Source organism: Dendrobates tinctorius, unplaced genomic scaffold (assembly GCF_039654945.1).
Source record: "Dendrobates tinctorius isolate UK_male_01 unplaced genomic scaffold, ASM3965494v1 ptg000257l, whole genome shotgun sequence".
Lineage (NCBI taxonomy): Eukaryota > Metazoa > Chordata > Amphibia > Anura > Dendrobatidae > Dendrobates > Dendrobates tinctorius.
In genome coordinates this window covers 5,869,022-5,878,623 of record NW_027361924.1, presented here as the reverse complement: position 1 = coordinate 5,878,623, position 9,602 = coordinate 5,869,022, and the positions used below count along the sequence as shown (strand labels likewise).

The 9,602-nt window shown below is 41.9% G+C and overlaps 1 pseudogene; it reads right to left on the bottom strand.

Annotated features, from left to right (window-relative positions):
• Positions 1-1,678: 1,678 nt before the first annotated feature.
• Positions 1,679-8,407, bottom strand: LOC141069251 (NXPE family member 4-like; annotated as a pseudogene).
• Between the last annotated feature and the right edge of the window lie 1,195 nt (positions 8,408-9,602).

Here is a 9,602-nt window from a genome sequence, read left to right as displayed (position 1 = left end):
ATACTAATCTAAGAGACATTCACTTGTCGAAAACAACTTTAAGAGTCTAGGAGACATCCTAAAGTCCAAGCATTTTCCTCTGGTCTAAGTGGCTTTCCCTGGTCCATGTGATCTTCTCTAGTCTAAGATGGTCCCTCAGCTAAAAGATATTATTTGGTCAAGATAATCTTTAATAATCCAAGAAACGTGTCCAGCTAGTGCTTATGTCTATAAAGTATTTCCTAGACTAGTAGACATTCCCTGGTCTACGTGGTCTTCCCTAACCCAAAAAACCTACTTTTCTACAAGAAGCCTTCCCAAATCAAAAAGACATCACTTAATCAAAAGTAATAATTGTTAATCCAAGAAATCCATTTTGGTCATACTTAGGGCTATGAAGCCTTCACTAGTCTAGGAGACCTCCACTGATTTAGTGATCTTCCCCTACCTAGAAGTCTATTTTGGCCAGAAAGTCTTCCCTTATTGAGTTTTCATCCTCTTATCTCAAGTCCAAAAGTAACCTTCTGTGGCGCCCCCAGGGGTATGGTCGCCACACTGGCCTTGCCTTCCTCCAGGGGAGGGTAATGCCAGGCTTGGAAGCAGTGATGGGTCTCTCCAGCAGTTAACTTAATGCATGCAACACAGCTCCACTTCAAGCCAGCAGGGGGAACTCTGAACCAGGATGAAGGGGAGGGGTTGCTCCCTGAGGGCTGAGAGGAAGGAGTGGTCAGTGAGTTGAAGGAGGTCCACGTGTGCAGACGTGTGGAACGGAGCTGGAGGTTGAGCGAGGAAGGAGAGCTCCCTCAGCTGAGAGCGTAAGAACTGGAGCCTGGTCTCCACGGTGGTACGGATACTAACGGTCCTGCCACAGAAACCAGAGGAGTAGGAGGCTGTAAATGCCCTGCTCCCATCAGAGACTTGGGACACAACAGCAATTGAGTAGAGAGCCAGGACTCAGGAGAGGAGTCCCCGAGAGAGGCTACAGCTGTCTGTCATACAAGTATAGTTCTAGGAACATCTGAAGAGAGGCATTCCAGAGTAACTAAGTACTGGGGAGCTTCACACCACAAGGCGCTAGGAAGGAGACTGCACAGCCCTTCTGTCGAGAGAGAATCCTGATCTGCTTCCAGGCTAACCTGCTCCAACACCATCTGTAATCAGGACCCTGGACTGCATATACTCAGTAAAGGTACAGAAACTGCAACCGCTGTTTCTTGTCTGTTCCCTACGCTTCCAGCACTGCTACATCCCCGTGCTGGGTTCATCTACACTGCCCTGGTACTGCAGCTCCACCTGTGGGGAGCTTTACCATCTAAGCTGCACATACCATCAGTCCCAGCGGATCTGCAGGCAGCGTTGTCCTAACACCATACTTGCCAAACACCACGGGTGGCGTCACGTACTATTCTACCATTAACTACATCCCCCATTGCTTGGGCGCCCAGGGCCACGGACCGGGTCACCGCTGCTGTGACACATCCCTTCGACACCGGCCCGGTACCGAGTACCCCACAGCCCTGGGAGGGCGACCCACTTCTCTGACCAAGAAAGCCAATGTGGCTCAAGATTTCGTATAGACCTACATTGTTCCAAGTAACTTTTTATGATTGAAGAGAATTACCTTGGTCAATAGGATCTTCCCACGACCTTTCAAAGTAACATGCCAAAATAAAAAAAATAGTAGTCCCTCCCTATTTTATTAACAAGAAAATGTGAGCGTTAGGCTCATTATATTTGCTAATGTAAAACCGGGAAGATGTACAGACGCTGTAGCCGATGCCACCGTCATGTCCCAAGCATCCACAAAACCAACATTAATCCCCTGAAAAACCTCCTTGAGGACCAGATACTGAGTATAGCCATGGAAGTCTCCTTGTCTCTCCGCCGGGGCAAAGAGCTCTCTTGTATTTTCAGTTTTTATGATGACCTTAGTGTCGGGACTCCTGAGGAAGAGTCGCTCTAGAGCTCTGCGGATGTTGACAGCTCTCTGAATGAAAACTTTAAGAGGAAATTGTCTGAAGTGTTGTCCCATCGTGATCACGAAAATGGTGTCCTTGCCCCCAACTCGCTGGTCGATCTGACGACTGGTGTATTGGTCCTCTTTAAAGTAATAGAAGACATCATTTTGCAATGGGAAGCCGTGCCTCTTGTAGGAAACATATATATCCTTCTCCATATTCATGGCTTCCAGTGCTAATGACCAACCAATTCATCCTTCATAATGGTATCGGAAATATTTTACAACTAAAGGAAACAACCATTAAAAAAAAGAGTGTGTAAATCCAATGGTGAAGTATAAGAAGACATATGAGCAACATTGAAGGAGGGCTGCACCTCTGAACCCCCCAAAATGAGCAGTAAGTAGGACCTGAAAGACTGGCTTCCTCTTTGGTGGCCCCAGTCCATTCATCTACTACCTACGTGCTTGGTCAGTCTGCCAACCTATGTGCCTTTTCTGAACGTCTCCTCTATAGCGCCTTAAAGTGTGAAGATCTCCTAGTACTGAGTTACACTGGAGTTCCTCCTATCAGATGTTCCCAAGAACTCTACTTGTACGGCAGACAGCTGTAGCCTGCTTCGGGGACTCTCTACTCCTAAGTCCCGGCTCTCTATCCGTGTTGCTGTTGTGCCCCCAAGTCTTAGATGGGAGTAGTGCATTTACAGCCCACTACTCCACCGGTGTCTGCTGCAGAACCTTTAGTGTCCATACAACCTCAGGGACCGGGCCCCGGCCTTGCGCTTAGAACTTCTAGGCAGGGTTCTCTCCTAACCCACGTCCTCTGTGTTCCCTTTTCTCCTACGTTCCGTACTTGTCTCTCTTTCTTATGGAAGCTCAGGTTTCAGCTCAACGTCTTTCTCCTTCTTTCCTTTCCCGTGCCAGCAGACCTGGGTCACTCAGGCCTGCTGCAGCACTCATTCCTCCATCCCTCTTCCAGGGATCCCCACTCCTCTCCGAGTGGCTTCCTTACTCACTGACCTCCTGTCAGATTGACCCACTGACTGACCTGTAATCCTAAACCTTCCCACTCTTTTATGTATCATCAACTCCACCCACCTCCCAGCACGTTTAGTGTTCCGAGCAGGGAACCACCAAAGGTGCTCTGCCTCTCTCTAAGCAAGGAGCCGCAATGTGGTTTTGCTGAACTACTCTATTGTGTGGGGTGCGAGTGTTAGAGTGTGGTCAGGAGCTCCCACCTTACCTGGATGGTGGGGCACCACACCTCAGGAGGAGGTGCAGTACCTCTGTGACGACTGAGCCTCAGGGGCGCCACATATGCTATGCAGCACATAGGTTTCAATAAGAAGGGACCCTAATAACCCTTCACAATTTTGTGTCCTCTCTAGACAATGGTGCAACCCTCCATGTATTATACATATACCTTGATACCATATTCGTGGATTGGCACTTTGCACTTTATATATCCACTTTTTTTTATATTTATTGCTGTGTCTCTTAACATTTTTTTATGATTATTATTTTTATCCAATTATTGTGAGCCCTTTTACTGTTTAATATATTTCTGAACATCGTCTCGGTTTGGTCCTCTTTTTTGGTTTCCATCCAAATCTGCATCATAAATATAATAATATATAATAATATATAAAAAAACACAAAAAGTTATGTAAATCGGTGTAAAATATGTAGTATTTTGCTTATTTTTTGTTTTTTTAAGAAACAGTGCCCCTATTGTCCCATGACTTTTTCTGGAATTGCAGTTCAACCCCTTTCTGAGAAGGCTGACTAATTGAACCTTATTGACAAAAAATTAGAATTTTTTTAGAATTTTTTTTAAAAAAAAGCAAGAAATGATGTTAAAACTTACTGCCGCATTGGATCACCGTAATTGGCGAAATTTGTTGTGGGATTAGTACAGCGATATTTGACCTTAAAAAAAGGAGTAATAAAAACAATAATTAGCCACATTTTGGTTAGAACTCTGTAAAAACCTGGAATATTGAAAGAAAACATTTTCGATAGAATGGTTTCACACCGCGTTTTTCCGGGGAACTTAGTTTTTACGGGATGGAAAAAAATGCAATCTGCTGCACATTTTCATTCTTTTCATTCCTCCAGCTCTGTGAGATTCCTGGGCTGTCTTGCTTGCTCTGCTATTTTGAGGTCTAGTCACAGATTTTCAATGATGTTCACATGAGGGGACTGTGAGGGCCATTGTAAAACCTTCAGCTTGCGCCTTTTGAGGCTGTCTATTGTGGATGGTGACGTGTTTAGGATCATTATCCATTTGTAGAAGCCATCCTCTTCCTCATTCTCTTCTTCTTCCTCTTTTCACCTTCAGCTTTTTAAAGATGATATTCTGTTTGCATTAAGAATTTGTTGAATTTTCATTGAATCCATTCTTCCCTCTACCCGTGAAATGTTCCCCGTGCCATTGGCTGCAACACAACCCCAAAGTATGATTGATCCACCCCCATGCTTAATGGTTGATGAGATGTTCTTTTCCTGAAATTCTGGGCCCTTTTTTCTCCACAGTTGCCTTTGATCATTGAGGCCAAAGAGTTCTATTTTTTCCTCATCGTCCCACAGGACTTGTTTCCAAAATGCATCAGGCTTGTTTAGATGTTATCGTGCATAGTTTTGATGCTGAATTTTATGGTGAGGATGCAGGAGAGGTTTTCTTCTGATGACTCTTCCTTGAAGGCCATATTTGTGCAGGTGTCTCTGAACAGTAGAATGATGTACCACAACTCCAGAGTCTGCTAAATCTTTCTGAAGGTCTTTTGAAATCAAGCAGGGGTTCTGATTTGCGTCTCTAGCAATCCTATGAGCAGCTCTCTCTGAAATTTTGCTTTGACTTGCAGAACTTATCTTGATCTCTACTGTTCCTGGTAACGGCCATTTCTTAATTACATTTTTAACTAAGGAAGAGGCAACTTGAAAACTCTTTGCTATCTTCTTATAGCCTTCTCCTGCTTTGTGGGCCTCCATCATTTTCATATTCAGAGTGCTAGGCAGCTGCTTAGAAGAATCCATGGTTGCTGTTTTTTGACACAAGGTTATAAGAGGCTGGGTTGTTATAAAGCTGGGAAATTTGTGTCATTGGGCCTTTCCTAACGATGATAGTGAACAAGCCATAACCCTAACAGGCTAATTAAGATTTGAAGCCTTGGTCAAAGTTATCAGAATACACAAACCTCCAAGGGTGCACAAACCTTTGCATCGGCCCATTTCCCTTTTTGTAATTTTTAAAATGAAAAAAAAAATTTCCAATATATTTTTTTTGCCTAAAATACAAATTAAATGTGTCATCTATAACTTTAGGCCTTTTGAGAGCATTTCATCTTCAACTTGTTTAACTGTTCACAATAACAGTAATTTTGACCAAGGGTGCCCAAACTTTTACATGCCACGGTGCTTAAAATGGATATAATTGGTTTAAAATGCATTCGTTTGCATCAGTGTTATAGCAGATCAGTTTTTTTTATCTTTATAATGTAAAAACGTATAGCTATTAAAGATTGTATAAATGTGGTGTGGAACAGGGATTAAAAGGGTCCTACAATGACCAACTGTGATCTGTAGAAAAGACTGGCAGCAAGTGTTCCGTTTCCCTGCAGTGCCCCTAGAGGTGGGATTAAGTATTACACAGTGAGCATTAGAATAAATGAACTGTCTGTGTAACACAAGACCGGACGGGACCTAGAGAGGAAGAGACACTCTTTGTAGCCGTATTGGTAGAGAACTTGAAAGCTGTTTTTTTTTAATCCAGATGAGTCAAAAGGTTTTGTGTATTCAGCGCCTATGCAAGCCTATGTGTCTCCATGACAAGTGGCCACAAACAGACTCTGCTTAGTTTCATCCTTCAGTCATGCTCATATACCTTCTTTTTTCTAACATGCGCTTATAGTAGGATAATTAGAAGCAGCGGACAGATGGAAGAAGGCATGACTACGGAATCTGACAACACGGATTTGTCTGTAGTCTGTTACCATGGAGACATATACTCTTCTCAACACTGAAATTACAACATCAAAAAGGAAAAGTCATGGAATTATGGAAATCTAAGGGTGGAGAAGATATGGATCTGCAAAAGATGGAAGAAATAAATGAAAATGTTTAAAACCTTTGGATTTATTTAGCATGGAGTCTGAGGCAGAAATCCCTGGTTATTAATGGTCTTGTGAGGAAGGTTCTACCACTGAAGGCACTTGGGCACTTGCCGACCAATGATGTCCCCGATGTGTTCGATGGGAGACAAGTCCGGAGACGCTGCAGCCATGAAAGCACGTTTAGGCCACGCAGGCGGCTCACAGAAGTATGGATGTATGAGCAACATGTGTCCTGGCATTGTCATGTTGAAAAATGGCTTCTGGGACACTTTGGATAAATGGTCACACCACAGGTTCCGCCACCAAATCAATGTAACGCTGGATGTTAGTGACCTGGAATGAAGACTAGAGGGGTCCGGCTACCGTACATTATGTCACCACACACCATAATCCTCAGAGTAGGACCTTGTTCCATCATGAAGGCATCTCCATGGCGTTACTCACGTGGTCCCTTCAGATTTGAAGAATGACATGTAGTGATACATTCTGTGCTACTGTGAAATTAGACATCACATATCAAGTCTAAGGTGTCAAACAATGTCTACACAAACCATTAGGTGGCATCTGCACGACATTGAGCTGCAAGACGGACATCCAGTTACAAGTGTCCTCTGATCTCTCGCCACTGTTTTCAAAGGTTTGGATGGTGTAGGGCAAGACGGCAATGGAGGCTGAAATGAAGGTCTGTCCTCTTTAGCGATGAGTCCCGCTTTTGTCTTGGGATGTAATGACAGTCAAAGATTGGTCTGGAGACCACGTGGGCAACTCCATGAAGAGGCTATCATGAGAGAACAAGAAAGTGTCCCAGGCGCTGTTTTTCAACACAACAACGCCTGGTCACATGTTGCTTATGCTAATTTGACCGGCCTGCATGGATTAAACTTGGTACAATGGCTGCAGGGTTTCTGGACTTGTCCACCATTGGGTACATCTGGTACATCATTGTTCAGTGATTACACAGGAGCTGGATGATTTTTCCAAATGCATTGGGTGGCATTAATAGCCTTGATGGTAGCAGCCGAGGCTGAAAGTGCCTGAATTTCTGCACGTGGCTCATGCTCAAGATCTATAGTGTCTCTCTAAATATGACCATAACCAATAAAAACAGAGTAGGTCATTTTTTGGTGTTATAGACAAGTTAAGACACCTCCAAAGACTATATCAGTTGAACCAGGCCTTCTACTGATTCCTAAAATAAAGGAATTGTGCCACTTGGAAAGAATTAAAACTTCTAAAATTTCAACACTTGAGCTTCTCTGGAAGCAGCCTTGATTTTATTGACATCTAGTCAAAAAAAACCTTGAAATCTTGAGGAGACTAAGAGACATGGTCCTGTCATGTTGGGATTCAATGGATGTTCTAAGACGTAGACCTTCACCACCATCACCATCTGGACCTGTCTCTATGACATTTAAGGAAATAACAACAGGTAAACTTATCCTTCAAAATGTAAAATCATAATGAAAATTGTACCTCTGAAATATTTGCTGTTCCACTGGGGTAAGATATGAAACCTGAATATCGATGCCTCTCATATCCTTCAAACTTTCACAAGTAAATTTGGGAGCTTTGTAGCAGTGGAAGACCTCCTCATATAGAGGGTCCTTGTATTCACAGATCTCTTTCCCATCTTCCTTAGAGAGCCTAAAGGCACATTTGCTTACAGCTTCTTTACCAAATTTTTCATATCTCCCCTGGAAACCAATTTGTCCTTGACTGGAGTGTCTTGACCTCCAGAGAGCGGCCACTCCTTCACTTGGGTAGAACAACAGGATGTTGACATTGATTTTGCCAGCCCAGTACAATGGAAAGTGAACGTGGTAGGACCCATTATTGAAGTCCTCCACGGTTCCTGAAACAGAAGCTTCAAGTTTTGGAGAAATGAGTCTTGGTCTTAAGAAGTCTCCTCCATAAGTCTTCCTGTTGCCCGCGTGATCGAACATATCGACCTGCACCACAAACTCGTCTCCAACACAATATGTCTTCTGAGGGTTGACAATGGAAATCTTACCATTCCTTCCATTTGTGGTCTGGTTAAAATGTGTAAATGACACATTGGGGATGAGTTTCTCTATTTTTTCAAATAGGGCGTCTACTTCTAATTGGAGCTTGGTTTTCGGTTGTTCTTGGTTGGTGGTGGAAGTGTTGCAGGTCTGAAGTAAATTTCTCAGTGGATCCTGAAATGTGTTAATTACTCATTATGTATAGGAAAACAACTGGATTTTATGACTCCTGAAAGACAAATTAATCAAAAAATTGTAGGTATGTAGACACGTCTCACCTGGAATTTCTTCTGGTACCAACCAAAGCTTAGAAGAAATATGGCAAGGAGAAGTAATGGGATAAAAGATTTACACATGGTGGTAGGTTCACACTAAGGTCTCCCTGTTGGAGCTGGATCCAATATCAGATCCTGCTAGAGATCCAAAAATACAAAAGGAAGCTTCATAAACCTAGAATTTCACAAACCTAGAATTTTAATGACCATTCATGAAATCAGACATAAGAATAAAATAAAATTTGAGCATCTTTAGTGTGCGGTAATTTTCTTAAATAATAGAATGAAAAAATGTCTGTTTAGTCCCAGGAACATCATCAATCTGATCATTTCAGAACTTTCACTGTTTCCTTCTAAATTTAAAAATGAATAGCCCGATTCATCATTTGCGGTTTTTTTAAGTCATATTCAACTTTTTTGTCTTGTTTTATTGTCTGTTTTGTTGCTTTTTTTGCCAAAATCTTCAAATTGGCATAGGCGGGTTCAGGAATTTGACATACATTTGAAAATGCTATTTAATTTTTGTCTTTTACCTTCTTAGAGAAAGACGTGACATGACTCGTTGAAATGTTGTGCGTGACTCTAAAATTTGATCAAAAATTTTAGACTTTAAAAAAAAAAAAAAATCACTCCAGAATGCGGGACGTGGAGAACTTTTGCGTAAATATTTTGTGAGCTTTTAAAAAGCCGTAAATGGATGAATCGGGCGCAAACAGCTGGAAAACATAAAAAAAAACAAAAAAAAAAACCTAGATTTGCAATGGTGAACAGAGAAAAAAAAAAAACAGATGAACAAATAGAAATACGGGTAAATTAAGAAGAATTTGGCACAAATCAAAAACTAGACGAGAAACAGGAGCAAATGCAATAATTAATCACTGTCTGTGCCTCTTGTCGAGCTATTTTCTTCATTGACGAGCAGAATGAATGAATGAATGAATGAATGACAAAGGATAATGAGAGTACATGATCAAGAACTTACCTTTCTGCTGCCTTGAGTTGTCTATAGGTTCCTGCCACTGCCTCAGTTCTGTTTTCTATATCAGATTATTCAGAATTAATACATGTGAAATAAACAATGAATGAATGAATGAATGAATGAAGAACTATGGAACAGAAATGAATGATTGGCAGTAACACGAAGGTGGTGTGGTATATAATGATTACAATATAGCCTTTTCTGTCGTGCGACAAGAGAACATTTGGAATCTGACCTGATTTGTGGTTGAAAATGAATGAATGATGAATGAATGATGAATGAATAAATAAATAGGAA